Source organism: Lagopus leucura, unplaced genomic scaffold (assembly GCF_019238085.1).
Source record: "Lagopus leucura isolate 7727_CA_CO unplaced genomic scaffold, USGS_WTPT01 Super-Scaffold_73, whole genome shotgun sequence".
Taxonomy (NCBI): domain Eukaryota; kingdom Metazoa; phylum Chordata; class Aves; order Galliformes; family Phasianidae; genus Lagopus; species Lagopus leucura.
In genome coordinates this window covers 83546939-83566221 of record NW_024962252.1, presented here as the reverse complement: position 1 = coordinate 83566221, position 19283 = coordinate 83546939, and the positions used below count along the sequence as shown (strand labels likewise).

At 39.6% G+C, this 19283-nt stretch overlaps 1 protein-coding gene across 10 annotated transcripts in view; it reads left to right on the top strand.

Annotated features, from left to right (window-relative positions):
• ESRRG (estrogen related receptor gamma) overlaps positions 1-19283 on the top strand; it is a 379837-nt gene that overhangs the window by 90276 nt on the left and 270278 nt on the right. Inside the window, exon 1 of one of the 10 annotated variants that reach the window (XM_042895242.1) lies at positions 10111-10128. The exons of the other annotated variants lie outside the window; for them this stretch is intronic. The gene's annotated coding sequence lies outside the window, so the exon portion shown is untranslated. Of the gene's footprint in view, positions 1-10110; positions 10129-19283 lie in introns of those variants that run through there. 10 annotated transcript variants of the gene reach the window in all.

Genomic DNA, 19283 nt, shown 5'->3' with positions numbered 1-19283 from the left:
GGTAGTCACCGCTTGAGTGCAACCAAAACATTGACAAGTGGACTGATCTGAGATTTTTCAGAGATGAGATCTATATATATAAGTACGATCCAGGTGATTTGAACCTCACCTATTGTGTCTCATTTGTTCCTGCTGATCCTGATTTACATTGGAGCAACATCTCTGTTTTCTTGAAGTACCCTTTTAAAAAGCGTGGTCTGTTCAAATAGAGAACATCGGTCTTAACCTGGGACTGACAGAATCTTTTGGTACAACTCAAAAAGGTCCCAGATATCTTCTGCAACATTCTCTGTTGCCCAAAGTCATGCATTTTTTAACTATCTCTACTGCAGTCAGAGAGCTGCAGCAGGCTGTTGCTGAAGTCTGTAACTCTGAAGGTGTGTAGAGTTACCTATCCACACATTTTGCTTCCTGATGAATGGTCTTTGATAAAATCGCCCTTCCTGGTAAAAATTAATGGGGTTGTCTTGCTGTGGATAAACTTCATACTGCATACCACGGGGTTGATATTATGTAAAAGGAAACTATTGATACTAAGGAAAAAAAATTGAGAGGGAGAGAAAATTTTGTAGTTTATAATGTCCTAGGGTTTTCTTTGAACTTTCTTTTCTAATTGAAAAAGCTGAATTGATCGAATCATTTGAGCCCTGATTTAGCTTTTAAAAAAAGAAGCAAAAGCTAAAAATGGCTCAGCAAGCAACTGAAATGCTATCGCAAGCTAGTGAGATCGATAAGGTAGAAAAAAAAAAGGAAGAAGAAAAGTTTTTGAGTGACAGTGTAAAAATGGGAAATTTAAATACATCTATATTGTTGCATTTTGCTCCATTGGGTATTGCGTAAAATACACTTCAGCAGTATGTTTCCATGCAGTCCAGAAGGTGATTTATTAGTAACGCTGAATTTGTGTTTATGTTCCAGACTGTGAACTACACTTATAGCAATATTTCTGTATTAAGATATTAATACTAGAAGTGCTACCTAAGCTTAACTTTACCGATATAAGTCAAAATGTAGTTTATGGTGCTATAAATAGTAACACTGATATTGACACTTTCAGCAGCATCTAAGTCCCTGGAAAGCTGTTTCTGATACTAAATGAAAATGCAGGGAGCTGGCAGTGTATTTGTACATTCCAGGGAGCACAAATATTTCATCACTTTCAATATTGAGGTTCCCTTGTCCTTTGTGCTGAAGAGCACTTAAATATTTAGTGATATAGTTAAATATCTCAATTTAAAGAGCAGTGTTTGCATGGATTATTACATGCAAGTTGTTTTTTATAATAATGCTTGCCTTATGCATAAAAATATTAAACAAGTGCAATGATCATTGTTGATCAGGACTGATCACTGATGATGGGCATTGGCTTTATTCCTTGCTTGGCTTTTTGGAGTCCTCTAGATTCTTACTGCTACCAGTGAGAATTTAAGGTATTCAAGATGTAGCCTAGTACTATCTCTCTAAACATCATCTTTCAGGAGTTGGAAAAATACACATCTGTTGAATTATAAATCTTTTTTTCCTCATTCAATTTTTTTCTAGAGGTCTTATCACATTTGTGAAACATCTGGGAATAGCAACCAGGACTCTTGATGTTCCAAACCCTTTTTTAATTGAAGGGTTGGTGACATGGAGCGCTATCATGGTATTGTCTTCCCTCCTGCAAGACACGTGTCAGACTGTTTTATGTGTAACTTTCTGTATATTATTCAAAAGAAAACATGTGGATGGTCCTGTCACCAAAACCTGATATTGGCCATTCTGAAAGTGTTAGCAAAGTTGATTCAAATTTCCATATTTTTAGTTTGGAAGAACATCTGAGAGGTTAGATCCTTTTAAGCAAAGTGTGATTGACCATGCCTCATTTTATGTAGTACCTCAAAGTGTTCATTCAGTGCTCATTCATTTTGTGGTTTGGAGTCATAGGTTTTATTTTCCATACTTCGAGAGGATCACTGCTCAGGAATGGGCAAGTTTATGCCCCATCTTATTTTCCTAATTTCTAATTTGATTGCTTCCTTTACATTAACATTGTGTATTACTGCTTACTCTTGGTTTCTTGAGACGTCTCCAAAAGTATGAACTGTTTTACCTAAGGTGAGTATGTCTGCTACATGTATATGAGATACATGGGTACATAAGTCAAACCGACTGTATGATTTTCTCAAACAAGTTTTGGTTCTTAGTGTATTTATTCACTAGAGATGAGCTAGAACTGAAGGATCTGAATATCCCATGTTGGTGTGAGAAATGTAGACCCCTTTGAGGCTAAGAATGGTTGGAGGATCCCCTCTCTGTAGCTCTTGGGCTTGACTTTTAACCTTCTGTCAGAAGTGTGTTTTTATCTGAGAAACCATGGGGACGGTTCACGTGAGCGAGAGTGAAGCCATGGGCACCGAGATTAGGAACTAACTGTGAAAGAAGGGCTGGAGCATATATGATTTTTTCAATACTGTGATTATGCCAAAATTCCTGAAGTCTCACTGAATCATAACTGGTGCACTGTCTCATTCTCTTTTCCCAGAAAATTTAAAGGTTTCTTCTTTTTAAGGAGTTTTAAAGGAGTGGTAAATATGGATCAGTTTTATCAATCCTGATTCCTTGCAAAATATCTTTTCGGAGTTTGACAACTGACTCAATAAGGAGAGGCTAGAGTGAATGCTCTTTTTCTGAAGTGTGGGTGAAAACAACAGCAGAACCATCAGTTTTTGCTTTTTTTTTTTCATAGTTTCTAGCTGTTTTATAAGACTCTACTTCAATCCTTTATATTCTTGAAATAACTTCTCACTTTGATTCACTAGAGCCTATGTTTGATGTCTCTTGCCTAATGCAAGTTGTGGCTTTCTCAAGCTTTTCCCCAAAAAGATGACTATAGGGTAGTAGGTAGTCTATTTTTGGACACCAGTCAGTATACTTTATGCTTTGTTGGAACAGTATGTAAAAATGAACTGAAAGAGAACTTGTATTTTTGTAGCTCTGTGCCTTTATCCATCCAGGAAATAACAGATTATTATATTAAAACATGCTCTGAGAAAGCAGTGGTTTTAGAACATTGCCTTTCTATTTTACATTTCATTTAAAATTACTTTCAAAGCTGTTTCATACTGTATTCATGAAACATTCAAGCAAATACTCTCATGACAAGGCAAAAATCTTCCAGAAAGGTTAGGAGTATGTTCTTGGGATTATATGAGATTTAGTTATTCTTTCTTTTTTTTTTTTTTTTTTTTTTTTCCCCTTTGCTCTGTATCCCCCTGTTTAATTAGATAACTTCTCCTACTTTTTCTCTTAGAATTCTTTACCTTAATTTCTGTAGGAATTTATGCATTCTAGTTTTATTTACAGTTTAAAAATGCATGCATGCGTAGATTCACGGCCATGTGATTAGTGTAAGGGAGATAGGGAAGGAACATTAAGCTTAGAAAGCAAGAGAAAAAGATGTAGTTCCACCATATGCAACAACTGTGTCATTGCTCCATTATTTGTTTGTTGGAATAATGGACAAATGGAAAAAACTCCCATTGATTTCAATGGGAACAGAAGTTAACTCAAAATGAGCAGTTTTCTTCCACGTCAAATATTTGCAGGACTCAGGTGTTAATTTGCAAAGAAAGATCAACACAGATGGAAAAAGTTATAGCATGTGGAAAAGTAGCTGGTTGAAATGCCGATCCACACAGTAAGGGCCTAATCTGCTTGATGCCTCATACTGACTTCAGTGGAAGTCAGGGCCTTTGCAAGAATGCAGGCTAAATGGTAGCAAAAAAATCTAGATAAAGGCAGAGTGAAGTGTCTCACTGGTGTGAAATCATATGTACATAGAACCTTCCCCATACAGCTTTGTACATAAGTTTTCTTAGAGTAAAATGTTCATAAAAGAAAAACAGCATCCAGGAAAACAGAGCATCCAAGGCAACCCATCTGCAGTCTTGTCATATGATAGACTCGGACACATCTAAAGCTGCCAATACAACTGCTCAAGAAGTATGCCAAGGGAGCAGATGCTACCTCTGCAAGGATATTTTCCAAAGTTTGGCACTCAGGATCTTGTGATTACCATCCAGAGACAGAGAGGTGAGGAAGAGAAGAGGAATGACGTTGTCTTGGCACCTTGCAGTGTCAGCTTCTCTTTCACATTCACCTGAATTATGTCTTTTCAATTCTTTTTTCTTCCTTTAAAAGAGTAATCTGGTGTGGGAGTTAAAAAATGAAGCAGATATGGTGAAAATAGAATACTGTAAAAACTTGATACAACCTTTGAAATATTTATTCAAAGAAAAATTCATGAACACATTTAGATTTATGATGCATAATCATGTTTTGGTTAGCAAAAGGCCCACAAAGGTGCTGGATGAATCTGTGAGATCAGAAGGCAGAGAGTAGCTGTGAGCTTACTGGAATGGAAGATTGTTATTATTTTTAGAGAACAGCCTGAAAGAGATGCCGCCTATTGCCATTCCAGTAGCACCGCTTTGTTCTGAGGGCTGGGTGTCCATCCAGGGCACTGCCAGGATCAGGCCACTGCAAGGAGCCATTCCTGCATGGGCAAAGTCTTGTGAGTGGTGCAGTGAGGGCAGAGAGAAGGGGCTGCCATGGGGCTACAGTCAGCACCTGGCCTGGCAAGTTGGTGTTATTGCTCTGTTCCAAAAACAAATATGAATCAGTTCTTTTTTTTTTCTTTCTTTCTTTTTTTTTTTTTTTTTTTTTCCTGCTGCAGAGTGGTTTAAATACTTCTTTGTTTTCTTTCTCTCTGTACTGCTGAGCATAAGAGGGGTAAGGTGGGATGTAGCATTCAGGTGCTCAGCTTGTTCCTTGTCACTCAATATCCATAGACAACCTCTGCAAAACCTTCTATGTTCTGTGTTCATCCAAGGAAATGCAAACATAGCCAGCCTGGAGCAGGCTCTATTTCCAAAGGTTTATAGTTTCTTCCTGGCTCCTGCTGCTAAATAATATTCTGGTAATTTTGTTTAACGTGACAAAATGCTCTTCAAGGCTCTAACACCACATTGGAGTTAGAGAGTTTTCTTCCTGGATTTCAGATGACAAGGCCATGTTCAGAGCCTTTCCTAAACCTATCTGGCTTCTGACATGACTATGCCTTTAGTCAAGACCTGCAAGCAGAACAACTAGGAAGCGGCGTCTTTTATTTTGTTATGGGCTGTGTTTGGGCTGGAACTTGAGGGGGAAGGAGGTATGCTAAGGCAGCATTTCTGACGCTGGTCCCTGCTGAGTGGTGACCGCCCCGTGCTCTCCTGTCCTGCTGAGAGCTTTGTCACCACATGCTGCTCACGCACGAGCCAGCCCCGTGTAGTCACACAGCGGCACGGTGCCCTTCCCTGCTGCTGGACGTTGCAAAGGTCACCCAAAATGATCCAAGGGCATTGTTTTCCTGGCATGAGCAGTGTGAGTGGGGACCTTTGGTTGAATGCAGTACTTTTTTGTTCTGCCAAGGTTCCCCTCCCTACTGCAGCTGCTGCAGACTAGTACTGTAATTTCAGTGCTTCCTTCTGTGCAGCAGCCTGAATGTGTCCTAATGTTTCCAGAATCCTCACCAGATCCCTGCGCGTTCTTTCTGTATTATGAAGAGTGGGTCTTGTGATGGAGCATTTGGTTTCACCATGCCTGATGGTATCAGCTCCAGCTAGTTGTCTACCAAGGTGAAAGTTTTGTACTGGTTTTGGCCCTGTCAGTTTGACTGACCCAGCCACTGTGGTAGCAAGATCGTAAGCAGAAATTCCCAGTAAGTGAGTCTTATTTGCTTATTTGCTTATTTCCATGGATGGAAATAGAGCAGCCAAGGCAGATAATCTTGTCATGTTGTTTTTATGTGTCCCTGAGTCGAAAGTCATTTTTAAAATGTGAGTGATGCAATTTCTTGCATCTTTCATTTAATATGCTGCTTAGTAAACAGTGTTCTAGATTAGTATATTTGTAATTTAAATGAAGACAATACATCAAGTCAAGTCAGAAAAGAAGGAAGAAGTTTAAGGAATGATTGATGCCTCTTTCAGCATTATGCCCTCTTTCAAAAAAAATAAGAAAAGAAAAGAAAAAAGCATAAGGAAAGGGAAGAGGTGGGTTTATTTAGGATCTGCTGGGGTAAACGAGACAGAGAGAAACTATTGTTCATGGGCAGAAGCACGCTATTTTTAAAACCACAGTCAGCTCTGATAGCTGAATCTGTTTTCTTCAAGCGCACTAATAAATTCTGCCTAATTCATTTTTTATTCTCTCTTGGGGTCTACTTGCAGATTTGCCTCAACAAAGGAAGCATCATGTTACTTCTTTTAAATAATTGATGGCTCTTGGTCCAAGCCAGCTTGAAGGAAATTCAAAAATAGGTACTGATTGAGTAAATACTCTGCCTCTCCCGGCCCCAGCTCTTATTTATTTTTTGCTGTCTGGGTGACTGGCAGTTGATGATGATGTCATTGAAGCTTTGGGTACACCCTGCACTTAGAGCTCTGATTTCATTTATGTATTTATTTGTATTTAACATTGTTAATTGTAAAGTGTCTGATGCAGCTAAGAGCTCTTCATAAATCATTGCTGGTGTTTTTGCTGTAACAACGGCCAGACATGGGCTTCAGCAGCCAGTGGGAGAACTGGGACCACTGGAAGATGGCTTATGTGAGAAACTGTTACTGCTCTGAGACTTCATTTGTAAGATCTGTGGACATCTTGTAATATTACTACACAATGTCATGTGGGTAAATGATTCTTGAATATAAGAGGAGCTGAGCAACCGGATCAAGCTGTAGGTGTGCCTGTTCTTTGCAGGGGAACTGAACTAGACAAACTTTGAGGGTCTTTTCTAACTCAAACTATTCTATGTTTCTATTAAGTGTGTAGAAAAAAAAATATACTTTTTTTTTTTTTTTTTCCTAAGCAGATAAAAGCTACAGCTTCTCTCAATTAAAAAATTGTAATGCCTAAAATCAGTACTCACCTAGTAAATAGCATAAGGTCTTTTTGACCTTGCAACATCATGTGGGCATGGATGCTATTCAGCTGAACTACTCTAGTGTCCAGTGCTTTGGAGAAACTGTCAAGAATTTCCTCTAATGCCATGCCTTTGTTACCCACGCTCACATGGTGATCCTCACAGAGTCTGAGCAGTTTGAGTGCCTGCAGCCATAATGGGATCAGGTCAGAGCTTCCCGACTAGGAGAGGAAAGCACCACCAGAGCATGTCCACATTGGTAGGTGTGTGTAGATGGAGCGGGCTGAGCATGGTCTGGTTCTGGTCTGGGAGCTGTGCAGTTCTTCAGTGTGATGCTGCTGTCAAGCTGCAACTCCTGCTGTGCGTTACGAGTAGCGTGAGATCGAGAAGCACAGGATGAAGATGGATCTGTCAGGAGCGTGCCATGCATTTTGCATATTTATCGTCCTCGTTCAGCTCTTGTAAAGTGAATGTTGTCTTCAGTAAAGTAAGCGCTGTAATGGCAGATAATCTGATTTTCAGAGAAAGCTTGCTTTGAAAAATGAAGGGATGGAGCCAGGTCTGTACGTTTCCTTTTCTGCCATTCAGAAATCAGCCTCTGCAGTCTGTATTGAGAAAACTGTGGTGTTTAGGAGGGTAAGGTGGAGCAATTAGATTATCTTCTGAAGCCTTTCAATCTAGACAGTGAGAGTGCAATGCAAGCAATGAAACAAACTTTCAAAAAATGCCAGCCTATATGAGGTGAGGAAATGTATGTCTGGGGGTCTAGAAAGCATCCTGAACAAAGTAGTCCTCTGAGTAGCATTGCAGATGTGTAAAAGGTTTCTCAAGTGAACATGAATGCAAGACGCAGTTAGTTGCATGCTGTGTGTAGGGGACAGTGAGCACAGAAGAATAACTGCATCTGCATTTTGGTGCATGTGAAGGTGTTGTTTAGAAACTTCCCTTAGAGATTGTTCAAATTATCTGTCAAAAGCTCAGGTAAAAATTTAATTTGATGATGGAAGAAGCTTAAAAGCAGGACGCTAGCTCACTTAGCGTGTTAATGCAGTCTTTTTCCATAGAGGGAAACCAAAGACTTGCTGAAGGCATAGCATGCTAAGGTATATCTATTAGTGTGTGCTTAACTCTGTTGCCTGGGAGCTTTTTATTAAATGCAATGGCCAGGAAAATTGACCTCACTTTTTTTTTTTGAGGGTTGGATCCTGACTCTTATCACGTATATGTATAAAGCTGGCAACTTACTTATTTATCAGTGAAAAAAACCACTTAGTATAAAAAAAAAAAGAGAGAGAAAAGCTTGCAGTAGCATCACTGGGGTTTGAAATACAAACTGCATCACAGGATATGTGTACTTTATTCAGTGTAACAGGGACCCTTTTGTCCATGGATATAATGTCATGTTACAAATTGCATGCCACAGAATACCCCTGGTTTTTCTGATGGCTGGACTCTCTGGTTATAAAGTGCTACTGCAAGCATTCTGTTTAGAAAAGGAAGTAAAAGTCTCTCCAGGGTACGTAGAAAATGCTGACCCTGAATGTAAAAATGGACACATTTTAATCCTTAAGTTATTAATTATTATTCATGATTAATTGTAATTATTTTTATTACTACTCCAAACCCTTGGGTCAAATTGCACACTAAAGTCAGTAAGAAATTTGCTGAAGAATCTCTTGATTTGGTATATCTGATTGTATTGGATATTGAATATTATCAGTTGCACTAAAGAGACCAACTGCTCTCATGCCATCAAATTACAGGATATATTTGGGTTGTGGGCAAAACTCCATTTCTTTCAGTGTCATCAGATATAACCATAAATTTAAAGCACAAAGGGAAAGGGAAATAATCCTTTCACCCACGAGGATGTAAATTAAAAGTTGCCCCACGCTAAAAAGCATAATTCTAAATGAACCTTACATATGTTCAGCATATACACTCTGCACACACGCAATGTGAAAGGGGATGGAAGTGCTTTTGGGGTCAGACCATCTTACTGAGGGATTTTCAGTGGGAAATCCTGTATCCCCCTCTACCTTCCGCCTCTCTCTCCTCGAGTAACCAGAAGAATCTTTTCCTTCTGAGCATACAGCTTGCAATACACATAAAAGCGGAGTTTGCTTTGATCCTGACAGCGAAACGTTTATTTTTAAACTGGGACTGGGCTTCTGTCCAGCAAGGCTCTCTCCTTTGCACCGCGCCCCGGCTCCGCACTCGGCAGCAGCGAGGTGCAGGGAAGGGCCGGTGGGTCCTGGCGAGCTCCCTCCACCTCCCGCTCCCCTCATTCTCCCTTCTCCTCCGGTTTTGAAATTCAAATTGAATGCAATTTTCAGCTCATTTGAGCCAGAATATACTCTTGCTGAGCTTCAGTGGCTCTTAAATTCAAGCTAGCAGGAGAAAACAGATATCATCTGTCACTGAGGGTGGGAAAGAGTGTCCTCCCCACGTTTTATTCATGGGAGGCAGGGTTGGACAGACTAATTCAAGTCCTTCTGACTAATCGCTCGCTGGCAAACTAATCAGCTAATCGATGCGACTGGTTTCTTGTAGTTTGGTCTCTTTTGGCAGCTTTTTTTTTTTTTGTATTTCTCCACCCTATTTAGTATTTATGTTTGATGTCCTAGAAGTGCCCTCGAGTCTCTGAATGCCTGTATTCGGTTTCTGACTGTACCTTTTATTGTCTCCTCTAAAGACAATATGATAGAAAAACCAAAAATCAGAGAGTTGTCAGAGGAAAGGGGAAGGGAGAGAGATTTTCAAAGAAGGCTTAAAAAATAGAAAGAGGCAAAGGAAGAAATTTGTGTTAAATGCATTGGTTGTTGTTACATCAGCTGCTTTAGGACCTTGTACGTCTATGGGCTACATTCTATATAAAACCTGTTTTATATTAATACATACACAGATAACTCATGGGTCACATCAAGGGAGGGGGGAGTGCTGCTCAAAAGTAAAGAAATTCAACTCCCTATTATTCCATACTGTTTTGTTTTTTTTTTGTTGTTGTTATTTTGTTTAGTTTACTTATCATGATTTTTGAAACAAAGAAGAATCTCACAAAGAGGACTGGATCCCACTTTCATTCAACTCATTTAGAAACTCCTTCATTTGGTGAAAATTGCACTGTTTTGGAGATTGGCAAACTACTTTCAAAGGGAAATGTTGCAAGAAACAGCAATTTGGTGAGTGCAAGGGCAAACCTAAAGTACAATCTGTGCTAGTAGAGAAAATAGGTTACTTAATCTAACAGCATGATAGCATTTTAATGCTGCTCTGAGCAACATCAGCTTGTTACTGGCAAAAATCCACAACCTGAACTTTTGTTGTAGCAAAATCTACATGCGGTAGAGGATGTCAGAAATACATGGGACATCTGCAAATGTTGAGAACATGTTAAAAGTCAGACTGGCTGTAATATCAAACATACTGCTGGTCCCTCAATTGTTTTATGTGTTTCAAAGCCTCAATACATTGCTAAACCTGGATTATAGATAGAAACCCGGCATTCTGCAGCTTCATTGGTAACAGTTCTTTGTTCCTTGCACTGGACAAGGGTTTGTGCACAATTAGAGCCCAATACCGTGAACAGTTTTGCCTTTAAGCATAGCGATGTCAACCAGGGAAAGCATGCTGCAATACCATCATGACTTTATCTGATGACTGAAGATTTTTTTCTGCTAGTATGTTCCCTCCTTCCTTCATCTATGCATGTAAGTAGTGTAGTTTGATGGCATAGCAAATTATTCAGCAAAATAAAAGTGCTTAATAACCTTCTGCGCAGCACAAATAAACTGATATGTTTTGCGACAATATTTAGCTGTGGCTTCAGGCACCATAAGTTCTTCTACTTCAGAGTGTTACAATCCCTAATTTGCAGTAGCTCAAGATAGATACCTTACACAAAAGCCAGCACACTGCTACTGCATAAGTTGGATACTTTATCGTTGCAGGCAAAATGTAGGTGGGGAAGATGAAGGGCATCATCTGTATGTACTAGGAGCAGTCTAAGTTCACTGGTGGAAGTGGGCCCCTCCACTACATGGGCAGCATGTGTGGACCCGTGTCTGGATCATAGTACAGAACAGGCAGGTGGTAGGCACACAGCTGCCTGGGCAACAGGAATTTATTCCAGTGGTCCTTATGGTCTTAAATGTGAGCTTTGATGTGTTTACAGTTTCTGAAGCAGGGGATTTTGGAATCCCAATTTCAATTGGGCAATTAAATTCAGTTTAAGCCCTGTTTCAGGTGCCTCAGTGCCTCTCTGAATCATCCCCTTCGTCTCCAGTGGCTCAGTTAGACATTGATACTGACCTGCAAAGCTGGTACTACAAGTCCTTATAAAGAAATCTGATATTCCTATGGAAGTTATGATGATGTATGTAAATCAGCTGCCACATCCACACTGTCACCTCTTCAGCTGAAAAAGAAGGGCAAATCATTTCGTTGGTAGCTGCTGAAACCGTCAGCTGCACTGTCATTAATACTCTACCCTCTTTCCTGGAAACTCAATATGTCAACTACCTGATGTACCCTTCCTCTTCCAAGAATACATCTCTCCATTCCTTCGAATTCTTCTTGAGCCGGGACCTCCCATCTGTCAGTTTATTGTTCTTCCTCTGGCCCATTAGTTTTCTCTGCCATTCTTTTTTCATTGCCTCGTGGCTTTTTTTAGAGTTTTATTATGTGCTAATGACTAGAGAATCTGAGCTCCTTCCAGGAGTATATTAAGTGATATGTCTGACCGCTGTTACACCTTTTATTTTCCCTCTTCTTTCCTATGGGCTGTGATATCTACACTAACACAGTTAAGACAGTGGTTACTCTCAGCACTGCCCCATTTGGACTTTGGTGTTGGAGCTGTTTCCCAGGGAAGTTCCCAGATACTTTTTTGTGATATCTGTGCAATGACTCTTTGTGCAACATCATTTCCCCCAAACAGATCTTCCTGATCCTTCTCCCTAGATACCGTTCATGAACTTTCTTCTTCTTCACCTTCAACTCTGGCTAGTGGCTTGATTCTGATAGTCCCCGAGTTCTTCTATTACTGGCTTATAATTTATACTTCAAGGGCCATGTGGCAGCTGGAACTCTTGAAAATAAACTTTATGATGGGATTTGTAGAATAAAAGGTATGTGGATAGCTCTGAAAGTAATGTCTCCTATTTATTGCCATGAAAATTGCAACAGATACAAAAAGCACAATAACACTATTTGATAGAGCAAATTCTCAGCTACAAAACAGTGCTTCTCAACACAGTCACCAGCATTAGCTATGCATTTTCACCAGCAATGAACAAGAAGCTGCATACCACGCTTGCAAAAATCTGCACCATCTACTGCTGAAACGCACCATCCACCATCCACTGTTTGCTTTCCATAAACATTCAGCAAGTGTCAATGAATGTCAATGGGAACAATTTTTTTCTGCATGTAGAAATTCTATGGCACGCATTTGCTCCATATGCACTTCCATGTCAGATGCCATTTTGTCAGACTGCTCTTCTGCTGCCATGTGTTGCATAGCAACAGAATGGAATGGAATATTGGCAGGAAGGTGCAACTTCTGCTACCATACTACCACCATCTACATCTGATGTCATGGGACAACATAATAAAATAGGATGCATTATTTTCAGAACAGACCTTGTATTTTGCTTTGCAGCAGCACTAGATCTATGCAAATCCAGGTGAAATTATGAGTGTCTGTTGGTTTTGAGCATTTTTTGAAGCTGTTGGTCACAATGGTCGTGGTTGTAATTCCCCTCTCCTGGAATGTGCCCTCCTTTAAGCCTATGACCATCTTTCTTGGTCTGTTCTTGAGCAGTATGGAACTTTTCTTTGCAGAAAACATGCTTCTTTGCATTCCTTCACTCAAATTCCTACCATCTGAATGGCTTCACAGTCATTGTTTTTTTTCTTCCCTTACACATGGATTTGCAATTTTCTCTCATTGAGATGAAGAAAAGGATTTTACTTAGCTTAGAAGTAGCTGAGGTAAATAAATTGTTCATTTCCTGATTGTCCTTAACAATTCTCCCAAGTAGAGAAGGCCAGTGTGACTTCTTTTCTCAAAAGAAGTCTGCTATGTCAATATAAATAATACCCTTTTCCTATAAGCCTACCAAGCATGATGAATTAGTAATACTTATTTTCTGTCTTTCATCACACGTTCTTAGGGAAAGGAGGCTCAAAAGAAATTTGCTTTACAATTATATTCATGTTCATGTGGATCATTATGAGCCTTCTGTTTTATTTTTCTTTCTTATTAGTGCTGCAAGTTCCACTGGCAGGCTGGTGAAATTTTTCACCAGTTTTCCATCTGCATGTATTGAGTCCCCCATGTAGCAAGGTACAAAGGTACAAAGGGATGGCATTGTAGCTTGCATGACATAGTGACTGTTTCCTAGGCATGGTACCCATTAAATGCTGTGGCATCTTTGGCCCTTCTCCTTCACCAGGCTTAGGTGTTTTGATCACATTCTGTATTCTGTTTCCTATGCACCCTTGTGAGAACACATCTGGCAATAAAGTCAGTGCACTGCTATTCTGAACAATCAGTTGCTGAGATGGTTGCTAACTGCATGCCACTTGTCTTTTGCCTTAGTCTTCTACTCCAGTGTATTCATTCCAGGCTTATGATACCAACTCTGAGATTTTCAGCCAAGCAACTCTGGCTCATTTCAATGGATATTGGCATTAATGGGATTTTCACTTAAATTAGGTCCTGTGTGACTCACCTTTTTGTTGCAGCATATATTCATGTATGACTGTCCATGTTATTAAAGAGTGGCAGTTGCACAGTTTTGTGTGTGAGCAGACTTCTACAGACCTATTAAAGACAGAGATTTCCAAGTGAGAATGAAATGGCTTGACTGCGAGTCATGAAACTCCAAAAATTGTCACATTAGACTATGAAAATACATGTTGGCATGTTTATGTGTATTTTGCATATGTAGATGTGTATCCATAGAGAAAGACATGTACTTCGTGATATCTCCTAAATAGCAGATTACTTGTTGCTGTTCAGAGGTCACTGGGTGACCTGGAATTCCTGTTTGATTATAGCACACTCAGTAGTGATCACAGTTTCAAATGAATAAATAACTGCCAAACAGACTGTGAGTGTTTGTGGTGTGGTGTTCGAATGTATAAACAGTTATTTTCGCATTTTAATTTCTTATCTACTTTAAATTTTACATATATTCATTGTTCTGTGATTGATTGTTATTTGTTATCATTCTCTATGTATTTTTTTATTTTTTTATTTTTTTTACAGTGCTAAGAGAAATTTAGTAGTGTAGGATCTGAACTATTCTCTTTGAAATTATCTTTCAAACTGCTATTGACTGTAAAAGGATTAGTGGTCATGTTAGAGAGCCTGAGAAAGCGGTCTTACAGCACACATAGCATCTGATTCCTAAACAACAATCCTCCCAAAGTCAACCCTTTGCCCGAGTCAAATTTCTTTCCATCCTGGTACAAACCAGACTGGGACGACAAATTCTATCAACAAAGAAGCATGACATTAGCCTTGCCTATATTTTCAACAGCCTTTGTATTGCCATGGCAACAATAGTTTTAATTATGGAGAGCCAAAATGATAACTTGTATATCAGATGGGGCTCAGTTTTCCCTGTGGACAGAACGCTGATTAGGCATTGGAGAAAAGCTTTGTATCTTGGTTTTCCTCCCAGGCTGGATTTTATTATCTGCTTTAACAGACAGCTGTTTTGCTCACAGTGTGAACTCAGAGGGGCTGAGGCAGGCTGAAGGGCTGCTGGACCCTAGCCTTTCGGCAGATGAACTGAGCCTCCTGCTCTGGGGCAGACTGCTAGGGTACTGGTTGGGGTGTTTAAGACCCATTGTCTCACTGAAGGACTGCTTTTGGCTTCCCTTTGAACTGATGGAGATCTGTGTATTTGAAAAAGCCTCGTGTGAAGTGATGTCTAATAATCAGCCTTGACAATGTTCAAGATTGTGCTTGAGGGACAAACAAGAAGTTCCACTTCAGTGGTAGACATGAAAAACTGCAGAGCAGCTCCACATCCAAATCCAGCTGTGAGGTGGGAAATAAATATGTCTGCATGTGTGTGTGGTAGGAAGTACATAAAAGTGTCTGTCTTCACTACCAGAAAGGTATTGTAACAAAAAATGTGTGTGTTACTCAGGTAACTTGTTTTAAGACAGAAAAAAAATTGATGTAAATCAGGATATTTTCTGTTATTCCTTTTTTTTTTTTTTTTTTTTTTGATCACTCACCTGGAATTTTAATGCATTCCTTTCCTATTTGGTTGAATGGTGACCCTTGTAGGCTATGAGGAGTCCGATTCTGGGTTATGAACTTCCTCACAGTGCTTTAAGAGATGTCAGTGAGGAGATGGTTATCTCACAACTTCAGAATCTGCTCTGACACACTGACATTTTTAGAGTATGTTCTCCCAGTTGCAGGTCTGAGGCAGCATCGTCAGGAGATTATAGCTAGAGATCATGAAATCACTGAGAATAAGAGTTGCAAGATCACACCATTAACTAGAAATTCAATTATTCAAATGTGTCTCCAGAATGCAGGGGGCTCAGCAAGCATGTAGGCTAATGTTTAGACTTGCTGAATCTCTAATCCCACTCCTTACAGTGTTAGAACAGCTTTCTTCTTTTTAAACACGAAGCCCTGTGCAACCATTTCACTGCTAATTGTACTGTCGATTCACTTATACTTTCTTCAATTTAAGAAGTCCTGCTTTTATGACTGCGATTTTGGAATTTGAGATCATAAATTAAGCCATCTTATGAAAGGAAGTAAGAAGTTTGCTGTTGTTTTTAATAAGATTTTATGGTATGTATGGCAACGTTAAGTCTGTCAGTCCCAGCTTTGCTGCACATGTGTAGCTCTGTGCTTTGAGACCCTTGAAATGTCTGTTTTTAGGACATCAGCAGGGGGCTAATGAAAAGGCTTTGTTGATTTTAACGAATTGCAAGCCACTGTAGCCAAAATAAATATAATCTGCTTTTTGGATTAGTTGTCACACATGATTTTACCTACTAACAGTGATTAAAGAACCCTGGTGGACCAGAAGCATAGCTGCTCTCTGATGACTCTTGCTAAAATAGCAATAAACAGAAGTAAATAAAGACTTAGGGCATTAGTTATCTTTAATAAACAGTGTTGATGCACATAATGGTAGGGAGAGACTTCAGAAACCAATGTCGTGTGCAGCAGTGTCACTTCCCAGTTCAGAGAAGGCCTTGCGAGAGGCCACCCGACCTCCCTGCATTCCAGTGTCTTGCCCAGACCTTCCTACCTTCCTCTCAGTCATCCTCACCCAACAGCAGACTGCAGGAATGAAGTAGAATATGTCTGAGTCTAGAGAGACTCTACAGGAAAATGAAGGAAGGGTTTAATTGCTTATGTAATTATGCAACCTCTTAACCACAGTAATTCCATCCAGTTAGCAAATACAGGACCAAAGATGGTCTTGTGACTGTCCCCACTGGCACATTTTATCCCTGGTATTTTCCCCGTAATAAGGGTAGATGTGTTTCCTCATCCAATTCATGTCTGCTGCGAGAGGCAATAATTACCATTGATGCTATTGTACTACTCCTTCATACAAACTGTTGCTTTTAATCAGTGGATAGAAGAAACAAAACAAATGAAAACCAATTCTCTTTTCCTAGAGGGAATTACTTCTGTAGTACTGAATGTCAGCAACAGTTTTAAGCAGTATCGTATGGGGCAAAACCCCTTCCTGAGAGAGGCAGAGAATGGAGGATTTTCCTAGCAGGAGCTTTTGAAATGAAATAAAATAAAAGAAAAAAAGAAAAGGAAAAAAAAAAAAAAAAAAGAGGGATTGCAAAACATGAGAAAGATTACTTTAGGGAAAAATCCTACCACAACAGGGAGAGGGGCTGAGCTTTCTAGTGAGTCTTCAACTTTTATTCATCTGTCCCTAATTGTACACCCCTAGAAGGCACATGGCACTGCTCTATGAAGAGTTTATCTCTCATATGACAGCTAAAAACCTTCAAATTAATCATGTAAACATCCTCAGGCATTTTAGAATTTTATTACTCTTTTCTGATGTATGGAGTTAAATTCTCGTTCAGTGTTTTCAGTGAAGTCATGCTATGGTTACAGTATACTTCTGGTTTTACAATATATGGAAAAAAAAAAGCTTTGATATCATGCTCAGGAAGGGAGCAAGACCTACCAAGGCACCATCCTTCTCTTGGCTGGAAGTCATTAGGAGTTTGGAGAATTGCCCGATGGTGTAATTCAAGTCTTGACTGCATATCTCTTTGGTTAAAAATAGGAGCCAACTTCAGCTCATCAGTTTTGCTAAGAAACTATTGATTGTGATTAGCAAGCTTAAAAATAATTACCTGGTGTGTTCATTGCTATCTTTGGACGTACTCTCATATTCCTACTCTGATAGAAAGTATTGAGCAGCACAATAGGTTTATTTGATGACTGAGGCGTTATACTGCGCCGAGGATACTGAGCACATCTTAATTGTTCCATCTCTTGGTGACTGACACCTGCACAGGGACAAAACCCACAGGTCTTACCGAAGCTTAACAGGGAATGTAGAAGGAACTGTCTGAATCCCCTTTGTTCCCATAGAGGCTTATCCGCGTTTCCAGTTGCAGTCATCATCATTACCACACAGATTTCCTTTGGCAGCAGACAGGGCAGCCCCAAACCCACAGCTACTATATCCTGCAAAGGAATAAAATGCTGATTTGCTTAGCACCCGGGAAGCAGGGATGTGTTTCACCTGGGTTTTAACCTACAGTTTGAAAGCCTGAAGGTGTTGATTCATGTGTGGTAGTGAGTTGATCCCAAACAGCTGATGCAGTTCTTGTGATAAAAGGCTGTCTGTCTCTAGAAGCTGTTGGCCTTATAGCAGAGACAGTTGTAAGTACTTGGATTCTTGCTATTCACAGATATGTGTGTTCTAGTCAACTAGCATCTACTTCAGCCAGCTGAGCATGTCAGAAGAGTGACTTATACCTGTCAGGCTCCTACCTAGGCTTTAACCCTTGTGCACTCTTAGAAAAGCTGCTTTATTACTGTGGGCTGTTGTGAGAGCCTACGAAGAGTGACTTTTCTGCTTAAGTGTGTGTATGGGAACTGCTGAATCACAGCCTGAACCTCTGATTGATCACCTGAGGTGAGCAGTGAGTCAGCCACAGGAGTACAGGTGAAGGCAATTCACCTGTGCTGCCGCAAGAGGTGGAGCCTGGTTCCACTGTAAACTCTTGATAAACTAATACACAAAAAGCAGGTATTTCAGTAATGTTTTTGAAACAAATTGTTTGGAAAGAGCTATTTTTTTCCATTGTATTGAAAGAAGCTTACAGGCTTAAGTGTTTAAATTCAGCATTCTTTATTAACGTTGCTCCAATACTTATGAAGATTTGTATGAGTTTGAAACATTTAAACATAATTTTTCACGTTTAGAAACAACTTACACAACTGTAACATTTATTTTGCTTGCATCTACCAGAACTAGAGTTCTATAGAGTTGTATAACTTTCTGGTAGCTTGAAGTAGCCTCTCCTTTGACCAGGAGACTGCAGCGTTGTTTTTCTGTTTTCAGATCTGGTTGTCTTTGTGTCAGATACTGGCATGACTGCAACTGCTGCTCCTGAATGTTTCACAACACTTTTGGGAGAGCGTTATTACCTTAAACATATCACTGGCTCATGAATACTGAGTGCCTTTCTGTAGCACTTCAGTGAGGGTTTTGGTTCTTTTTTTGGTAGAAGAGCCTGGTTTGGAGTGGATCTACTAATAAATATAACAAGTGGATGAACTTTTCAGATGTAAACAGGAAATGCTGGCACAAAACCAGTTGGGGTCTTGGCCATGGAGAGTCTGAGCTAGTCAGAAGTCTTCCCACTTATTTTAAATGCTATATGAATACAACTGTTACACAGTCTGTTATTGGCTAAGCAAGCAGTGATCTTGCACAGTTGCTTTCTGCATTATGTTTAACACTTCTTGGCAGAAGCAGTGAGAAACAAGAAGAAATATTTGTGCCTGCCTGTAGCTGATCGGTCAGAGTAAACTGCAGCTAGTATGGCAATAATTAAATTACTTCAGACACATGGAAAGAGTGAAAGGAATAATAATAATAAAAAAAAAAGGCACAGGGCAAGAAAAATCACAAGGGAGGTTTCTTAAGGATAATTTTATTAAAAGTTCATGTTTGAAGTGATGTCATCCTTTTCATTCTCTGGATTCAATTGCCTTTCTGAAGCTTTGTCTAGCTATTCTGATGTGCAGCAAAAAATATTACATCAAAGGTGAACGTTTGAATCCTGGCTGAAAATA